The following is a 21,648-nucleotide window of genomic DNA, read 5'->3' on the forward strand; positions in this document are numbered from 1 at the left end:
GGCCCTGAGGGCAGTGGTCCCCAGGGCCACATATGCTCCAGGAGGGGGACTGAGTGACCACCTTTGCTGTTAATGGGCCGGCCCCAGGGAGGTGGTGGTCCCCGGGGCTTCCAACAGCCTAGGAGCTGGTTCTGTGCAGCCCCCTCCTTTTATTAAATAAAGTTACCGGGAGGTGGTAGTCCCAGGGGTTCATTTGAGCCCATGAGGAGGGTCTGCATTCCCTCCCCTCCTATAATAACAAAAAGCCCTGGGGAGAGGGTGGTCCCCGGGATTCAAAGAGCCCCAGGAGGGGGGCCCCGTGCAGCAACTCCCCTTTTTTTTAATACACCCGAGACCTGGCCCACCCAGAGGCCATTTTCAGAATAAGTGCTTTTTTTAAGTAATATTTTTGCTGTGAATTTTGTGAATTCGTGGCAAATTGCTTTTTAAGAAAATGCTTTTTTGCTCTGCTGGTGTCCCTCTGGAACCCCAAGATCAAGGCTTGGGGTGGGGGGTTTAGGTGGGCAGGGTATTCCTACCATGCCCCCTTTTTTTCACATCTTGTTTTGGGACTCAGCTCAGGCTGGGTCCTAAGACGGCTGCCAACACATCCTTGTTGAAGTGCTGGCAGCCAATCAGAGCTCTGCAGATCTCTGCACAAGCTCAGCATTATTCGTGAAGACTTCGCGATCACAGATAAACAAATTTGGATTTCCTTAAATTTCTCAACCACTACGGAACGAATTTGCACTAAATAACTGAAAGCGGGGTTTTTAGGCGAATATTAAAAAGTGTTAAGGATGACTAATATGTTGACAAATCCTCGCTCACCTCACATTTTTAGTTTTGTTGTTTATTAATTTGTTTTCAAAGTGATATTTCCATTTCTACTCTTTGAGAAGTTTTCTTTGTGAATGTGGTGAACAAGACATCATAACAAGACTAGTTTACTGTGTAGATATACTGTTTTGGTGAAATGATTGCCTAATTTACTTTTGTTTTCATTAGTTTAATCAATATTTTGAAATGTATCAAACATATAATGTTATGTTTTGAGAATTAAAAGTGCACTATGTGTGGAAGTGGAATTTAAATTTAATTCAGATGATTTTTAGAACAATTTATATAGTGTTTTTGAAAAAGTATTCTCTTTTGAGAGTGACTGATTGTGACAGCAAAGTATGTTTTTTCTATTAATCATTGAGCATTAATCATTGAGCATTAAATAAGTATGATTTCAATCATCTGAATGTTTAATTTAAAAATTGCATTTTATAAAATAAGTATTTTAGGGACCTGGGCAGGAGCAGCTCAGGTTAAGTGGTTATGTATAATAAGAGGGTTAGTGTATCTGATCTTCATAAATACCCATCTTTTTTTGCGACACCCCCGTTAATATATTAGTCAATTTTAACCTGTTTTGAGTTTAGTTTTTTCAAGAATTTTATTGTTGCATTTGTATATTGTCGGTAATCCGTTTGGAGGTCCCTTGGCATTCAGGACTTTCTCAAATTTAACAACTGGGATCTTTTGTTTCTGCCATACTGCAGATCCCCTAAGTACTCCTTTAAGAACTCGATCTTTAGGGTACCAAGGCAGAGTTGACTAGGTCTTAATTAGGAAGGTGCTTGGACTGGAAACTCAGAAATCAGCTATACAATAAAGAACACTCAATAAATCAGTGTTTAGTCATTGCTTAAACTAAATACTTTGCACAAAATTAAATATATATCCAAACCAATGCATAAAAAAAATTTGGACACACCCTCTAAAGTGCCTCATAAATTACAGGAGTCGCACACTAAATAAATGTCATGTTGCTCTGATAACCCTTTAACTGTGGACTGAAAGCCTGCGTCTGAAACATTTTTAAAGTGTATGCCCCAGATGACCCTAAATCAACAATATACTCACAAATGCCTATAACAAGCATGGATACAAACGTATTAAAAGTTAGGCCTAACACCTTTTATATTAGATGGCCCCATACAACAACAACAGAATATAACATGTCACCATCATTAAACATTTAAGCCTTATACCACAAATATGTACTTATTTTAACTTTCAACATCAAAAAGAAACCAAACCGAGAAGCTTTGAAATACTTTCCATTGCAACATGGAAACGTATTTTACACTCCCTCGCCTTGTCCGCTAGCAAGGGAATTAGAAATATTAGGGTTGAGGAAGCATATGTACAACCTCCACTTTGCCCAAGAGTGGGGTGTACGTTTTTTAAACTACCCCGCCTTGCCCAAATACAGGGGTAGTATGTGTCACTTTGACCTGAAGAATGGAGGTACATTCATTATTCTACACCTTCCCTAAAGGCAGGGTGTGTCCCGTCGCTTGTCTTTAGTTCTCACCACCATGCTCCTGCCTGTTCCATGTATGGGGGGCTAGATATTGATTGAAAACCCATTAACCCCCCCCCCCTCCCACAAACATTTTGCCAAAGGAACTTAAGGAACACCCATCACCTTCCCATAGGGCAAGAGTGTGTGTACATTTTACCTTTCCCCTCTCGCCTTGCCCAAGTGTAAAGGAGATATATGCTGCTGTAAAGGCAGCTTTATGCTGTCTTGCTTGCTTCTCCATGTCATGCAACATTTTTCAAGCCACAGTAGAGTGGGGATGCTAATAGCTTACCATGTGCTAGTTTGCAATTTCATATGGGAAGCTGGGCTGCTTGGCAGGTGACCTAGTTGTTGATAATCTGCAGCATTTGGCAGGCAATTGATGAGCGAAGAAGCTTAAAAAACTGCCCATACGAGTCTCAATTTGTATATCCCTCACCTTGCACAGACCGAGGGAGGGGCAATTACACAATCTCCTCCCATCGGCCTATGTCAAAAAGCTAGGCAGGTGGTGAAAGACAGGTAGCGGGACACCTACCATCATTGGGCGAGTCAGGGAAATGGCTTTTTCAGTAAATCAGTTAACCATAAATCATTACCTAAGCATGGCCTACAAATGGGAATACATTAGTGGCTAAAATCTTTGATATGCAGATGAGGCGTCTCATGTAGCCTGGGTGAAGGTATCCAAATACTAAGCAGCATCATTGAATTGCTATGTCACAATTGTGACCAACTGGCTCATTATTTGTAATGTCAGCAAATTGGCAGTGTCGGAATCTGAAGGAAGAAGCATGTTCATTTTGCCACGACTTAAAAAGAGCAAAGAATGTGAGCCCCCTCACTTTCTTTGAAGTACATGTGAATGGGTAGGCTAGGTAAAACAAACGAACTTTTTTGTTTTGTTTTCCTGCCATACGCCTGTCAACACTATCTCTATACTAGCAGATTGTTCTGAAAGTGGGAATCCGCAGGTGACAGGTTAGGCAAGAGGCGTAATATTGGTTTCTACATAAGTAAAAGGTGACGAGGGCGCTTCTTCCCTCTGACTGAGCCACTTGCACCTACAAGCAGAATGTATAAGATTAGAATTGAAATGCATGTAGGAAAGGTATTTCAAATGTTTGTGAATGCACACAAAGGTAAAACGTTGCAGGCATTCATCACCTCTGGCAGTTCAGAACGGATTATTATTATCATTACGAATTTATAAAGTGCATGGCTGCCCTAAGGCTTCCCAGCGATAAGTGGTCATATAAATGATAGGGGTTATCCGGGTCTTAGAGGTATTGCTTAAGCAACCAGGTCTTAATTGCTTTGCTGAACTGTAATTCTTTATCCATCAACCTATATTCCAGTGGAAAAGAATTCCAAAGTTTAGGAGCGAGGTGGGAAAAGGATCTTCCTCCCCATCTCTCCGTCCTGACCTTTGTTGGTTTTAGAAGTTCCTCCGTGCTTGATCGCAGCCGCCTGTTTGGGATGTAAGGGGATACTAGCCTCTCGATTTCTTTAGGACCTCTATTATGGCAAGCTCTCTGTGTGATGACCAGTATTTTGACTATTATTCTGGCTTCTACCGGGAGCCAATGAAGTCCGAATAGGTGCTTTTTTACTAACTTCCATGCAGGGACAGTGCACAGCAGCCTTGCAGCTGTATTCTGAAACACCTGCAGTCTGTGGGTCACAAATATAGGTGCCCCCAAGAACAATGAGTTTCCATAATCTAACCGCAAGGTGACTAGAGAATGGACCACTGTCTTCCTTAGCTGAGTAGGAATCCTGTCTAGAATTTTCCAAAGGCTTCTTAGAAGTCCACAACAGGTTGCTGCAACCTTTTTAGCCTGTGTCAATATAGAGAGATCCATTTCAAACCAGAATCCTAGAGTTTGTATTACTTCTGTGGGGGTAGGTGGGTTGCCTAGACAAGCAGGCCATCCTATGATGAGCCTGGGTATTGCTTTACTTCAGAGAAATAGTAAGTCAGTTTTGTCCCCATTTAATTTTAGACAACTTGTTGTCAGTCACTCTTTGACTCTTATCAAGCAGGAAGATAATCTCTCACCATCCCTGCTATTTTTTGGGTCCAAGGAAATGACCAACTGAGTGTCATCGGCATAGGACGTCATAGATATATCAAACTCCAGCATAGTCTTAGCCAGTGGCTCAATTTACACATTAAAAAGCGTTGGGCTCAATGAGGAGCCCTGTGGGATCCCACACCTCAGTAACATGGTTTTAGAGAGAGTAGTATTCTCCTGTACTTAAAATGTTCTATCTTTCAAGAACGATGATAGCCATTTAAGCACAGTGCCCTGTATCCCAATGTCTGAGAGCCTTCTTCGTAATGTATGATGGTCTACTGTATCGAAGGCGGCGCTCAAACCCAATAGGAGCAAGGCAGCTGATTTTCCCTCTTCTTAGGTCCTCCACCACCACCAACAGAGCAGACTCTGTACTGTATTTTGCAATGAAGCCCATCTGAGTGGGGTGGAGGCGCTGGTTAGTCTCTATGAATTCCGACAGTGTTCTGTTGACATGCTTTTATAGTAGCTTGCTCACAAACTGTAGCATTGCTTCCACAATGAGCAGGGTGAGTACTGATTTGCATAAAGCGGGCCCTTGTCTAGGGTGGCACAGTGAGCGAAAAACAATGGGTTGGAATGCTGCCAAGAGCGATTGCCAGTGGTTAGACTATTTGTAAGTATTCCACTCATCATTTGTGTGATTGAAATCGCATTTAGAGCATGTGCTATGAGAACACGTGCCGGGAAAAAACGATTTGCTATGCTAGAGGAAAAATACACTTTTTGTGCATGCGAACAGGTAAGTAAAGTGTTTTTTATTATCCCGATGATTCGCAAGTGCACCATGGTGCGCTAAATCAGTGGATGCCTTGATGTGATGTCCTTAGTTAGACCAAAGGCTCTGACCATAACATATGTATTTGTAAAGCACACGTTCAGCCGAAGCCATCTTGGTGCAGAATAACAGATGTTTATTGTTACCCCACTCAATGGTATTCATTTTATCGCCCTCAGAAAGGCTGAGTGGACCCCCGGGATTTGAACCTGTGGCCAAGTGTGGCTCAAGGGTTAGAGCGGCAGACCCTGATGCAGAGGTCTGGCCTGGGACCAGGGTTTAAATCCCGCCTCGGCGGGTCTTGGGCTCAATTTCCTCTGACCTGATAATTCTCGCCTCGGTGCCTTTTCTAATCATGAGTCCCACTCTGCAACTCTGGGCAATAGCTTGCTTAATCTCCACAATGGCCCCAACAGCGCTGGGATGCCTGGCTTCACCTTGGGTGTGCCCAGGAGTGGACATTTCACAGGGAAAAGCCAGGAAGGGTTCCACAGCGGTATGCGTTACAGCGCCAGGACACCACAGTTGCGGGTATTATGCGCTATACAAGTACAAATTACATTAATTACAAATGACATAAGGTTTAACACAGGCCCCTGCCGTGAACACATTAGTCCACTGCGCCACCAGACACAGCTTATAAACACAGGGTACTGCCCTTTTAGAGACTACTTACGCACCAGTATAAGGAACCTGCAAATAAATGGGCCATGGGAGTTGCCAATGCCATTTCATGTTTAAGAAACTGGTTAATAGAAACACTGTTGCTTATTGGATGATAAATATGCCTTTGCGTAGCGAGCGAGCTCATGTTTCATCATGCACTCCTATAAAACCGAGTGCAACAGGCGTACCTCGGCTCTGGTCCGTCTAGGAGATTTTCCAACATTTACTCAATGTCCCAAATGACTTGTCAAAGGAAACCACAAAGATTGTACAGTGTAGCAAGAAGGCTCCTGAAACCATCATGCACATTATCTGCATATGTCCAGCTCTTCTGACTGAGTAACAACTCCTCTTACATGCGTTTTAAATAATCTGGGCATGCGTACATTCCTGCAAGTTATAGCCTGTTTGATAGGGGAAATATAAAACTCAACGTTCAAACAATTAAGTTCTTGATCCCGTTTACAAAAATCTTGACCAAGTTCATAACGCTGTAATGCATGTATTCTGTTTTAAAACTGTTTAGCAGACATAATTTGATGGCCATGCCCCTGGTTCTCACAAATATAATCCAAGCTGGAAAAAGGCTGCCTAAAAAAAAAATACCTTGATAATGGGCATAACGTTACAAAGCATGTACTTGTTTTAAACTGTGTGGCAGATCACAACTGAGATCTATTTTAATGTGATATTTTTGTAATGGGTTTCTCACTTTCTATAATTTTGTGCCTTTACGATGAATTTTTATGTGATCTTTATGAACGGGTGTTTGTTAACTATGCATTTATAGTACATTTGAATTTGAGTGTATGCCTTGGAAATAAACACACTAACTGTTGGAAATATAGTTACTAGTTGAAGGGGGTGAAACACTACTCAAGCAGCAACTACAATTCTTGTCAGGGTGAAACACAAGTAAACTCCAAAGTAATCTGTGCTTAACCCACTTGTAGCTTGGCACAAAAGCAGTCAGGCTTTAACTTGTGTAAAATATGTATGCAGCACTTCAAACAGTAATAATGTGGAAACACTGCACATGAAAAATCCCATCAATTTAGAAAAAGAGAGTAAACATAATAAATTATTTGAGACTGTTAATATGCAAAACAATACATGCATGAATAACAATCACATATTATCTCTTATTAACAGATTCACCTGTTGTGAACTCTAGATCAACCTTGACTCACAAATATGTAGTTAGGTAGGCTCTAAGTCCTAGGCACGGGGATTGCTCATTGATAAGCCACAGGTGGGAGGGTGTGTAGCTGGCAGGCAAACAAGCGGGCAGGAAACTCTTGATCAATCCCACAGGTAGGGCCAGCGACCTTACAATGGTATGGGGATATTGCCCCCTTTGTCTCACTGTCAGGAAGCAATACACAAAGATCAACTGCTACACCTAGTCAAGTGACCCTGGATACAGGGTGTATGCGCCAAATAGGACAAGAAAAGGCCTAAGTGCCATTTTTAGAATTTTGACTTAAAATCTGACTTCACCCTTAAAGAGGGTTTTAAAATACAATTCTTTGGACCTCAAACCTCAAATTCCTGTCTGCTCCCAGTTGAAAGTTAGTTAGTTTAAAACAGGGGGGGGGGATAGGCCCAATAGACCGGAACCAAGTAGGGCCTTCTTATATAGTCCAAAAGAGAAAAAACTTGGTATCCTTGTCACTTATACAAAACTTTTTAAACAACCACACTATATTCTTTCGGTGATTGGGTTATTTATTCCCCCTACTTTTCTCAAACTCTCACCTTTTAGAAGGACTTTAACCTTCACTCAGAACACATAAATATCATACATATATTTACATGTACAGCTCCAAATTTGCGCCCCAATCCAGTGGCAAAGAATAAACCGCACTCACACGGGGGAACGTTTGGTGATCGCTTCTTTAATGGAACGCAAACAGACGCGTTTCGGCTGGAAGCCTTCGTCGGTGTTTACTACACCAGGAAATTACATCATAGAAATAGTTTCAGTGCGGTCATAGACACTGAGAAGGGACTGATAACCCCTATGTTTGTGCGAGTGCCATATTGGAATTCGCATCCCTGTTCAACATACCAACAAATGCAGACATTAGCATACATGGGGTTTAAACATCATTCAGCCGTGTATCGGCACATTTCCCAGTTGTCATCTTACTGGGAACACCCCGCAGCAGGCGGCCAACGTATTACGCATAAATTGCATTAATAACAGTCATTAAATAACAAACTTTTGTGCCAAGCCTAATCTGCAGGAATTCTTCATATAGCCGTGTATCGGCAATGGTCCCTTCTACAAATAACTCGTCACACACTGTACTAAACTCTAACTTAAAAGAAACACAAGCATATCCTATTTCACATCCAATTCATTAACGATACCTTCATATCAATTTCATATAGGTTACTTCTATACCTTATATACAGTAGCTCTTATATGACAGTCTATCTTGATCCTTGTCTTGGGGGAGCCCCCCCAAAACATTTCCTTTCATACATAGTCAGAACCAGAAACTGTCACAATATCATGATTACGAGAAAGAAGAAGAAAGATTAAGAAATTCCGTTGACAGGCTATGAACTGTCATATGTTGATAGATCCAAAAGGTATTCTATTATTCCTCTGAAATCCTACCTCCTCCCTTGTTGCACCACCCCTTGTGTGTATGTAGCGGGAGCCACAATGGGGCTCTCTATTTGCCCAGATGAACCAACAGATCCTCTCCGCTATTCATGCCACCCGGATGCTTTGTTCTTAAGTCAATAATATACCTTGACTCAAGGCGATGCAGCTTTTGTAGCCGGTCTCCTCCCCTAATGTTGAACGGGATAAAATCAAGTCCAAAAAATGACAACTTGTTGCGGTCTTTCCGATGTTGCTCAGCAAAGTGCCTCGCGACCGGGTAGGCCGGGTCCACCTTATCTATGGCTCTCATATGCTCCAGTACTCGAATCTTTAATTCATGTACTGTGCTCCCCACATACCTGAGCCCGCACGGGCACATCAGGCAGTAGACAGCGAAAGGAGTGCTGCAAGTAATAAACTTACTTATGGTCTTGGTCTTGCCTGTATCTGGGAGGGTGTAGGATAGGACACGTTTACTCCCGGCACAGGCTTTGCACTTCCCGCATGGGAAAAAGCCTTTCATGTCTTTTAATGTGCCGACCCTTGGCGGGATCTTTTCCAAATGACTCCTCACTGGTAGATCCTTCAATGATCTCGACTTTTTGAATGTTATAAGAGGGAATGCTGGTAAATCCTCTCTAATCACGGCATCCGCTTTTAAAATGTGCCAATTCCTGCGTAAAATCCTTCTTAATTCATTAGATTCCGATGAATATGGTGTAATCATTCGGAATTTACCCTCAACATTTTTTAAAACACTAGTGTCCTTATCCTGTAATAGTTTCAGTCTAGGGATTGATCTCACTTTGTTTAGGGTTCTGTCTAAATTTTCTTGTGCATACCCCCTCATTCTGAATCTTTTTATGCAATCAATTGCAGCTGTCTCAAAATCTCGTTCCTTGGAGCTATTTCTTCGCAACCTTAACAGCTCACCATAAGGTATACTCTGCACCAATTTAGATGGATGACTGCTCTTGGCGCACAAAATGGAGTTCCCTGCAGTTGGTTTGCGAAAGAGGGCAGTCTGTATCTTTCCCTCTTCAATGAAGGCCTTGAGGTCCAAATAGTCCGCTGCCACCGGACTAATTGTTCCCGAGAAGTGTAGGCCATAATCATTGTCATTCAGGACATCCAAATACCGACCGGCCTCCTCCACCGTCCCCTGCCACACGATGAAGAGGTCGTCGATGTATCGATGCCACTGGATGACCCTGCCTCCACAAGGGGTCTGTCCCGTCCTGGGCACCCGCTCCTCCCACCAGCCCACGAAAAGGTTCGCAAAGCTGGGAACGAAGCAGGTGCCCATCGCGGTCCCAGACGTCTGTCTGTAAAATTGCTCCTCAAACAGAAATATATTGTTTGTGAGGCAAAATTCTGCGAACTCCATTACCATCTCACTATGTTTAGAGAAACGTAACTGACGTTGCTCCAAGAAATACTTCATGGCTAGAAGACCATGTTCATGCTTGATGCTTGTATACAAGCTAGTGATATCTAGTACCATGAGCACATAACTTGGGTCCCAACTGATTGCAGTGATTTTATTCAAAAAATCTTTGGTGTCCTTCACATATGACTGTAACTGAACAACAAAAGGAAAAAGGTAATGGTCCACGAACATTGATAAGTGTTCAGTTAGTCCATTAACTGAGGAAACAATGGGTCTGCCAGGTGGTTCCTTGCTGTTCTTATGGAGCTTTGGGAGGTGGTAAAACGTGGGAATGGAAGGATTGGTACTCTGCAGGAATAGAAATTCGTCTGTCCCTAGCATGCCAATATCATACCATTTCCGTATCATGCTTTCATATAATCCGACGCTATGTTTGTAAGCATCGACTGTTGTCGGTTGATAATACTTGTGGTCCGATAGTTGTCGTACTGCCTCCTGTCGGTAGAATTCCCTTGTCAAGAGGACCACATTGCCGCCCTTGTCCGACGGTTTAATTACAATTGTGGAATCACTGGCCAGACCTTGTAATGCTGTTCTTTCTGCCACCGTGATGTTCCTTTTTGGTGTCCTGTCACATTGTTTCATCCGAAACTTCAAGAGATCACTGACCACTGCCTCGGAGAACGCATCTATCGAGTCTCTAGGCATTTGAGGATTGAAAGTCGAAGGAGGTCTAAAAGGACTTTCTTCCCTATCTTGCTCTATTTGTTGATTCAACGCTCTTTGTGCTACTGACTCAGTTGAATTTTGTGAGTCATCCACCTCGTTTCTTAGTCCTTCTAGGGTTTCCGGGCCTTTCAGATCTTTCCCCGTTAGTGCGTCTGTTGCTGTCAATCTCTTCCCTTGCAATGTTTTTGGCTTGATCTGTGGTCTCAATTTAAAATATTTATGTAATTTCAGTTTTCGGATATAGCAGAACAGGTCAATGCGTGTTTGAGTGAACTCCATTCTGCTACTAGGGCAAAAGGTGAGTTCAAGTCTCAGTAATTTCAATTCTACCTCAGACAGTTCCCTGGTTGTTAGATTGACCACCGTCAGATTCTCCTCATTGCTTAACGTCTGTTGTTCTTCTTCTTGCTCCTGGTGTTCCAATTGCGAGTTCTGCCTCGTCCTCTTCCTGCCTCCCCCACCTCGGCGGGTTTTCCGGCGTCTTGTTCTGATGGCTTGTTTTTGCCCCCACGGAGCCACGATTGCCTGATCACTTTGAATTCGTCGTGAAAAGGGACTGCTTTTGATCGCCTCTCTTCCCCTTGTTTCTCTTGATCATCACTAGACTCGTTCTCAGTGATTTCCGACTCCGAAGTTTCAACTCCCGATGTTGCCCCCTGTTGCAGCTTCTGGTTAACCTCCTTCCTAGGGGCATCAAACTTCTTAGCGTAGGTCAGAACTCGACCTCGCAGATAGTCGTCCTCATCCCGTTTGTCAACAGAATTTCTTAATCTTTCTTCTTCTTTCTCGTAATCATGATATTGTGACAGTTTCTGGTTCTGACTATGTATGAAAGGAAATGTTTTGGGGGGGCTCCCCCAAGACAAGGATCAAGATAGACTGTCATATAAGAGCTACTGTATATAAGGTATAGAAGTAACCTATATGAAATTGATATGAAGGTATCGTTAATGAATTGGATGTGAAATAGGATATGCTCGTGTTTCTTTTAAGTTAGAGTTTAGTACAGTGTGTGACGAGGTATTTGTAGAAGGGACCATTGCCGATACACGGCTATATGAAGAATTCCTGCAGATTAGGCTTGGCACAAAAGTTTGTTATTTAATGACTGTTATTAATGCAATTTATGCGTAATAGGTTGGCCGCCTGCTGCGGGGTGTTCTCAGTAAGATGACAACTGGGAAATGTGCCGATACACGGCTGAATGATGTTTAAACCCCATGTATGCTAATGTCTGCATTTGTTGGTATGTTGAACAGGGATGCGAATTCCAATATGGCACTCGCACAAACATAGGGGTTATCAGTCCCTTCTCAGTGTCTATGACCACACTGAAACTATTTCTATGATGTAATTTCCTGGTGTAGTAAACACCGACGAAGGCTTCCAGCCGAAACGCGTCTGTTTGCGTTCCATTAAAGAAGCGATCACCAAACGTTCCCCCGTGTGAGTGCGGTTTATTCTTTGCCACTGGATTGGGGCAAAAATTTGGAGCTGTATGTATTAGCGGACTCCCACAGCCGCTTGCCGCACCCGCCGAAGAGTGCTCTGTATTGAGGTGGGAATCGAGCGAAAATATATTTACATGTATCACAATTTACACATTACTTTCAACAATATACAAGACCAACATTTTGTAACAACATATACAGTACTTTTACGAAACTTTATACAACCAAGACTACATCGAAACAAACCAATGTGTAACATATAATCAAGTATTAGCTCAATTTAGATGTCATTAAGCGTTTATAGCATTCAAATTTCTTCCACATTTTTTTGAAAGAATCAGTTATATTCCTTTTTTGATCCTTTATCACAATCAGCTAATTTAATAGCAATTGCCGACGCGTTTCAAGCCTCACGGGTTTCTCTATGGGCTCTCATCGGGGCATCTTATTTTCCACAAATTGGACTCATCTGCCAATGTAGTGAAATCTCCTATTTTTATCCTTTTTGATCATGCAAAACAGGATTAATGAATATAATCTTCGTGATTATCTGAGGTACTTTTGCACTATGTCTGTAAGCTTGCTTTTTCTTATTTGCACGCTTAGTAATGCTCTCTAGGCGATAAATATTCCGTTACGCCTAATGCCTTTAATTGCCCACAGCTCCGTACTTTACTCTTTGCTCCTTTTTTGTGACTCCTACGCTATCGTCTCTCCTCGCTCTGCCAAATCAATTCGGTACCGGAAGCCTCGTGGAGCTGCTCCCAGTTGAAAGTTAGCACTTATTAAATGTAATAAAGGTAACCCAATGTTATCCTATGGGAGAGGTAGGCCTTCTAGTAGTGAAAGACGAATTTAAGAGTTTTTCACTAGCAGGATATGTAATAGTTAAAAGGACATATCCAACTTTTTTAAATACACAGCATCATGTTCTGTGCACTGTGTAGGGCCTACCTTGGCTGTGTCTTACATGTATTTGAAAAAAAAGAATGCTTAGGCTTGGCAAAAGGTTTATTTTACCAGGTCAAAATAGCAGTTTAAAACTGCACACACAAGCTACAATGGCAGACCTGAGACAAGTTTGACATGCTTCTTAAGTGGGTGGAACAATTAGAGCTGCAGCCCACTAGTAGCATTTAATTTACAGGCCATGGGTAGGTGAAGTACCTCTTTACTAGAGACTTACAAGTAAATTACATGTGCCAATTAGTGGAAGCCAATTTTACCATGATTAAACCATTCGATACTGAGATCTGCCCCCGGCCGTCGCACGTGACAGTGGGCGTGTGCGGAGAACGGCCAGGTGCCATCCAAACCCCGCCTGCACCGCGGCAGAATTCATGCTGTGGTCAACGGGTTAAAGGAAAGAGAGCAAGTACTTTTGCACTGGGTAGCAGTGGTAATGTGTTCAGAATCCTAAAAGCCAACAAAAACAAGTTCAGAAAACAGAAGTGAGAAGGCAAAACATTTGGGTGATGTCTCTCCAGAAAGGGCAAAGTCCAAAACATACTCTATCACAGGCTAATCTGAAAAAATGTGTCGATTTACAGGACAGCTACTCAGACATTCAAATAATCTGTTGGTAACTTCCAAAAAGACGAAGACAGCAGATAATCTGATATTTACCTGCCAATAAAGTACATACTATTTTAGAATCAAAGCATATTCTTGGCTAATTTGGTACTCATTGTACTGACTTAACGAATATCATAAAGTATTATCTTTAATTATCTCTTAAACGGACCCTGCTCTACCATTCAATAAAAATAAGCCATTTCATTGAGCTGTTGTCTTGATTGTCCCCAGTGGATTGCGTCTTCAGAATTCTCTTTTTAATTAAGTTACTTAAAAGCCACATGTTTTCATAATTATGTGCTGCTCACCATGCCAGCACTGCGAGCAGGTTTTATGTGCAGAGATGAGTGAAACGAACTCACCATTAGATGAACCCTTAAAACAGTAGAGGGTAGTCTCCTTTATTGTTCTCATGTTGGCACCCTGATCAATAGCCCCAGAAACACTCGCAAAACACAAATGCAGTGACTAACTGTATGTCTAGCAGCACTGAAGGTTTTAAAAGCACAAGGAATATCAAAAAGGGGAGTGAAGAGGTGGTGCCGGTCGGCACCGAGGTGGGCGAATCCTCCTCTTCAGAGAGTACAAATAATCAACGAGGTCCACCTCATATATAATATGTGTATATATTGGTGTTAATGGAATAGACTATGTGTGTTAAAATACCCCTCTCACACCAAAAGGGCCCTTGGTGTCATGCTTCATCATTGGGGTCTTCCCAATGATGCACCGTCCCGTAGCGGGGCGGTGCTGCGACAAGCGACTACGCTGGAGCACCTTTTTATTGAGGGTACTATGTGAGTGGATAGGAGTGAGTGTCAGTGGGGTCGGGAGTGATAATGAAAAGTGAAGTTAAAAAATACCTGGCCAAGTGGAAGAAAAAACTATTTAATAGACACTGGCTGGTATTGTTAAAAGGGTGATGCGGAGAGGTAACGCAAGTTACTGGGCTTACTCTCCTGTGTGGGTCAACATGTTTCGGGGCACCATGCCCCTTCGTCAGCGGCTTCCGCTGACGGAGGAGGAAGCACCGTGGTGCTAGGGGTTGATTGGACCCCCCTTAATACCTTTCGCCCAGCCTTGGCTCATGGGGCACTGATTCCCAATTTCCTAAGCTCACAACTTCAGAACTTCTGATATAGCTAGGAACACGTATAATTATAAATTATATTTATACACATTGATAATAAGAATATAAAACCCACCCATTTTTGTGGCATTAACATTAGTGAGTGACAGGGGGATCTATACCCGGTCCTGACGAAGGGGCATGGTGCCCCGAAACATGTTGACCCACACAGGAGAGTAAGCCCAGTAACTTGCTTTACCTCTCCGCATCACCCTTTTAACAATACCAGCCAGTGTCTATTAAATAGTTTTTTCTTCCACTTGGCCAGGTATTTTTTTAACTTCACTTTTCATTATCACTCCCGACCCCACTGACACTCACTCCTATCCACTCACATAGTACCCTCAATAAAAAGGTGCTCCAGCGTAGTCGCTTGTCGCCGCACCGCCCCGTCCCGCAGCGGGCGGGAAGACCCCAATGATGAAGCATGACACCAAGGGCCCTTTTGGTATGTGAGGGGTATTTTAACACACATAGTGTATTCCATTAACACCAATATATACACATATTATATATGAGGTGGACCTCGTTGATTATTTGTACTGGTTTTAAAAGCACACCATTAAAAAAAATGCAATGCGCACAGCACATAAAAAGGATAATGTAAATACAACATTGTTTCAAAATGAATTGAACATTTTACATGTAAGGTTTTTATGTCTGGAATCTCACGACTTTCCACTGCTTGGATTCAGCTGTTGCACACTAAAAAATAGCAGGGTTGGTACTATGTAAAGGTGAGATTAGGCAGTAGACAGGAGCCTTAGGGTACAGACGTAAGGGGGCGCCAGATTGCAAATAGAGTCCTCAAAGGTTTTGGTAGAGAAAATGGCAAAATAATATTTTGATTTTTGCTCTAGATGAGACAGATGGACATATGCAGAGACACTGGCACTCAGTAAAAATGATTATGGAAAGATCAATTTTCCATCAGGTTGCTCAGCTGGAGGCTTCATGTCATTCCCAATCCCACAAATCACCATAATTTGTACTATACTTCTATCATGACATTTCGGAATGATCAATAATAACATGGATGTGACACGTGAGTGAACTTCGGATATCTACACCATGTATCAGAGAAGTGCTGTGGGGTCCACCTGAGAGAGCACAAGTTTGGAAAAAAATGTATAAGTACGCCATATTTACAAGCACGTAGTTAGTTAACATGTACTTTGCACCAGAGTGTTTATATTTAGAAGTGAAATACACCGAGTGTCTTATATTCAGTGGTGAAATGCATAGAATGTTTAAGTAGAGTAACAATAATCATAACTGTGTGAGACTAATGTAGAAATGTTTGGGATGAATATGAAAACCTCACGTTCTCATGTTAAAAGGAATAATGTAAGAGTTGAATGTAACTCTAAAACCCAGTATTTTGTGTAGGCCTCATGGCAATTCACAAGCAAATCTAAACGTGCTGCTAAAATAATGTGAGACAAGGTTGACATGGTTCTTTCAAAATGTACTATTGAACTTAGGGTTAAAAGTATATGCTTTATAGATGTGTTATTTTAGAAACGTATGCTAGTTAAGAATGTTTGCTGTTTAAATCAAGTTAACGTTTTAAGAGTGCAGGAACCTGCTGCATGTAAATCAAGTAGGCCAGAGCCGATAATGTCATGTAGTTTAAATCGTCATGTGCTCGTTAGAGGAGAGGTCGTGAGGTGTCCAGTATGAAGCTCTGAGAGTGTTTTATGGCCTAAGATATGGTGAAGTCTGGAATTTGAGGCCCACTGCAGGACGAGCTGTATGCAGGTGCGAGGGTCCTAATCAGCTCGAATGAAAGGGACTTTGTTCAGTGGCGCCTTGCGCAGGCCTGTAGGAGTTTCCAGGAATTTCAGGGGGTATCAGCGCACGGAAGAAGGAGCCTGGGAACCAAGGTCAACTTTAACGAGGGTCTTCAAGAGTACCATCATGGAGTTTGCCGCGGAAAGATGTACCACGTGAGGGGCGTCCCAAGGGGCGTTTCTATTGGAAATGTGGTTTGGTATTAGGGAAAGTGACCCGGGAGGAGAGCAGAGCAGATGATTTTGGGAGCCTAAGGAAGCGGATGGGTAGGCAGATAGGCTGATCAGGAAAGACCCATTATCAGAGAAGAGACAAAGAGAAGTGCGTGATCTTCTTAGGAAGTCACCACGGCTGACACCTAGAGGGTTAAGATCTTGCTAAGTAGGGATGTCATTTAGTATAGTGTAGGGACAGACTAACCTTAATTTTCTTTTCTGTAATGACTTTGAGGTTGCAACTTGTATCCATTTTAGCAACCCTGATGGTATTCGAACTTGTACTTATTATTTTGTTCTTCAGACTCAGACTATTCAAGAAGTTCATGTTCATAGTGATACCGATTTACCTGTTGAATCTCATTTTGAGAAGTTTGTATCTTCAGTTATCTTTGACTTTATATTAAATCTTTAAAACTTAATTTTGGTCAGTGGTCATTTAGAGTGGTGTAAGTTCTTAAATTGATTGTTTACCTCGAGATTACCTTTTACTCAAGACAGGTACCAACGATTCAGTCGACAGGAAGAAGGGATTTGGCAAGATAATTAGTAACCAGTAATCCCGCGTTAGCAGTTGGTAGCAGAGTGAGGATGGTTATCTTCTTGAGGAAGGTAATCTAGAGAGGTTAGTTTACCCCAAGGCCCGAGACGTCGAGAGACGAGCAGCGGAAGAATCGTGTGCCGAAAGGTGCAGACGGTGCGAGAAAAGCAGCAGTATCGGAGAGTGAGTATAAAAAGGGTCATGCGGGAACAGATTGCGGTGTTTTGTGTTGTATTTGTATTGTAATGTCTTGCGGAGTTGAATGCCTGTAGTGTGAAAGAGAGAAGGTTGTGAGCGCGCGCAACCTGGTAAACTGGTAACCTGGTAAACGGGTGAACTGGTGAAATCTTAAGTTCAGGCCAGAGCTTAAGTGGTTTTGGGTGTATCGAACATCCAGGGTAGTTGTCGACCATAGTACGGAGGTCACGAGGTACCATTGACCGCCGTGGATCCAAGATAGGGGGAGTGTAAGAGTGAGTGTATGAGTAACGGACGCTGGTCGAAAGTTACTGCGTGTGAGTAACCTATCGGAGAAGGCGATTGTCTGGAAGTAAACGGAAAGACATTTCGCCAAGTTAGGGTGACAACTACAGAAAGACTGTGGGCGTACAGTCAAAGAAAGGTGATCGCTTGGACGGAAGTAATCATTTTTCAGAGTATGAATGGGATGCGTGCATGACCGAGGAGACGAGCTGAGAAAGGAGGGGAACTGCTGCGAAGGGGGACGGGTGACGTCGGCTAAAGCCGCGCTGTGATTGAGCGGTTGGTGTGACGTTAGCTAGAGCCGCGCTCTGGTTGGGCGGCTAGAGTGACGTCGGAGGAAAGCCGCGTACGGATAGGCCAGTTAGTGAGAACGGCGCTGAGATTGGTGGAATATCATCAGGAAGTAAACAAACGCGGAGAAAAGAGAAATCATGAAGTGTTTTAAGTGTTTGAAAGGGATTTTTAAACGTAAACAAAGTGAACATTATTACGGGGAAGAGGCTCCCCCAGAGGGTACGCCAGCTCATTATATGGCAACGAATGTTGGGCTGCATACGATATTGTGGATTGGGGCTTGGAATAAGCTTACGGAAGGAAATGAGGAAATGCAGTTCCCGAAGTACGGGACGTTTAAATTAGAGGTGTTACATCGGCTAAAAGCAACCATGTCCTCATTGAAACCCTCACCTAGACCAACACAGTTTGAGGCTCTTAATGCATGGATTAAGGCTGCACACGACCGAAATTTGAACAGGCGTCAACAAAGGCTGACGCGATCGGTAAGGGCAGTGCGAGATTCCAAATGGGATGAGGAGGAAAAGCGTTGGAGGGTACAGACTATTGAGGTGGAGAAAATGTATCCGATGAGGGAGGTGTCAGGAGGAGGAAACCTCATGGAAGAAGACGAGGAAAGCGAGTCGGAGGACAATCTGATAAACAGATTGTTAATGGATAGACCACCTCCGAGAGTGGGATTGATAGAAGATAGAGGGCTCGCAAGGGAAGATGGGAATGAGATAGAGGGATATACACCACTCCCTATATCGGAATGGACACCTAGCAAAGGCGGAGAAACACCTCCAAACAACACTGTACAGAGTGTAGTGGGAAGGTTTGTGGTGCAGAAAACGCCAACCACAGAAAGGGTTGAGTCTGTGGGATTGCCAGACGCTCTTCAAGTGCCTGTTACCATAGGACCCATAGTTTCGATCTATAATTCTGAGAGAGATAGAGGGGAACAACAAAGGCAATTGGATAGGGAAAGGATTGAGATGGAAAGGAGGAATAATGTGACGAATGCATGGAAACAATTACCAGGTTCGGTAACATGGAACACCCCATTAGACACAACTGTCGGTCCCAATTCAGAACAGGGAGGTCCGAGAGGACCAATGGATTTAAGGGGACCGCGGCCAAGATCTTTTTCAGAGTTAAGAGCTGATTTGAGGGAATGGGACGGGTCCATAGTATCTCCGAGTAACAGGACAAGAACGGAACCAGAGTGGGAAAGCAGGGGAAACGGGACTGTATCTCATTGTGGGGCCAGCGAAAGCAGTCAGGGCCGGGAAGGCCAAAGTCAAGAGAATAGAGGGGATGCATGTCCTACAAATCAGAGAGAACAGCCGGAACAAAATACTAGGATTGTAGAATGTGAGGAAATGTCCCGTCTCTGGGGGAACGGAGGAGATGAGGCGGTACGGAATTTTCAGAATAGGTTTAGGTGCCTTCATCATACCCTTGGGGAAGACGTTCAACATTGGAGAAAGGAGAACAGCGATAGGTCCCGCCACGCCTCGAATAATCAGAAATCACAGGGAAGTAGGGAAGAAAGAGGGAGTAATAGAACCTCTTATCCTCAATCCCGTGAAACTAGCCAGGATGGAGAGAGAGAGGCTGGGAGGCATGAAGGAGTGTTTCACCACCCACCCCGAGAAGACGGAAAGGCATGGGACTTAGAGAGATGGGAACAGGGGAGGACTCCCTATAATTCACCAATACCTAAACGTAGATCTCGGAGCTGGGATGGGAGAGATGCAGATGGAGGAGCTAAATTGAGTGTCTTGAAAGCTGAAATAAAGGCAAAAAGGCTTGATGTTACCAGTTTAAAATCAGATGTTGATGAGATAATAGATGGAACATTGCCTTTGGAGAGGATAGAATTGTATGAACAGGATGAGTTATTGTTCATGGCAAAGGATATTACTAGGAAAGCTAGAGCGGTTCATGAAAAACTGACTGATTTGGCAGACAAGTATGCCGTGGATTTGTCTAGGACAAGGGCATTGCAGAGCAACCACAGATTACAGTACGCAGACCAAGATCTAGATGAGAAGAGAACTGCTGGATTAAAAACACACATAAGAGAGTTGGTAACAGGGATAAGAGTGTGGAGAGAACTGGATAAATGGGAAGAAAGGTGGTCGAAAAAGGGTACAGTTAGGCGAAGTACAAATGTGATGACCCCTGAGGGAAGGGTAATGCAGATGGAGGCATTCCCTTTGCGAGAAATATCAAATGGAAATTATGTACATGTGCCCTGGAGTAGAGGAGACTTAGCCGCATTTACCAACTTATTTCCGAAGTTGCGGGACAACCCAGTCGAGTGGTATAAGCAGGTAGAGAGGTTTGTTAAAATTTCGAAAGTATTGTGGATAGATTTGAACACGTTGTTTGACATCGTGGTCCCATCTGATTTGTGGACCCCTTGTAAGACTAGTGTCGAATGGCCAAATGCTGAACCATTGAGAGATGTTCGAACTAATGGACCAGCTGAGATAGTCATGCGAAAGTATGAAAGGGTAATAGCATGGCTGAAAGATAAGGTACCACCACAGGATATAGATTGGGTAAAAATAGACCGAACAAGGCAGGAACCCAAGGAGACAGTTCACGAGTTTTATGAAAGATTGTTGAAAACATTCAAGCAATACAGTGGACTAGATGTAATGGATCCTAAAGACATAGGGCAGTTCGTGTCAAAGTTTGTATTGGGGTTGAGACCTGATATTTGTTTGATGATACAGCAACATTTAATCTGTTGGCAGAACAAACCACTAGATGAGATTTTACGATATGCGAGGTACTGCAGTGACGAGATAGATTCTAAAGCCAAGAATCTAAAGGAGAAATTGATGGTGGTGCAAATGCAGTCCGCTGGGAAGGGTGGCCAGCAGAAGCAGGGGATGGGACGAAAACCAAATGGTCAGAACAAAGATAATGAAGAAGGGCAGAGACCTAGGATAGACTTTGCCACTTTAAAGAAAACGACAAAGTGTCATCTGTGTCATCAGGTGGGGCATTGGCGACGCGAGTGTCCCTTTAACCCTGAAAACGGAGAGCAAGAAGTAGAAGAGCAGGTCCAAGAAGACCCAGTGCAAAAAGTGACAGTCCCAAGCAGTAAGGTGGCCAAAGGGGGGACTTCGGCTCCACGGGCCCAATTCCCACAGCCACCGAAGATAGCAGCTGGAGGAAAGGTCTTTAAACAAATGCCTCTGTTTATCGAGGAAGAAAAATGTTATTACATTGATCCATTGACAGGACAACGGGAGAGCAGTGAAGAAGACTGTACCCTCGGGGCAGTTCTAGAAGTGGATCAGAGAGGGCCATTTGTTGAGGCAGAAGTGGCAGGGTGTCCCACTACGTTCTTAGTGGACACTGGGGCTACTCGTTCGACTCTGAGATCAGCGGTAGTTCCAGACTTGCCAATGTCAGGGGAAACAATTCAAGTGGTAGGAGTCGCAAATAAAAGAATGACTAGTCCCTTGACGGAACCAGTGTCTGTGAAAATTGGAAACCACATGAACGAACATCAGTTTGTGGTTTGTGACTCGAGTCCGGTATGTCTGTTAGGTAGGGATT

The sequence above is a fragment of the Lissotriton helveticus genome, chromosome 10 (assembly GCF_964261635.1).
Source record: "Lissotriton helveticus chromosome 10, aLisHel1.1, whole genome shotgun sequence".
NCBI classification, from domain to species: domain Eukaryota; kingdom Metazoa; phylum Chordata; class Amphibia; order Caudata; family Salamandridae; genus Lissotriton; species Lissotriton helveticus.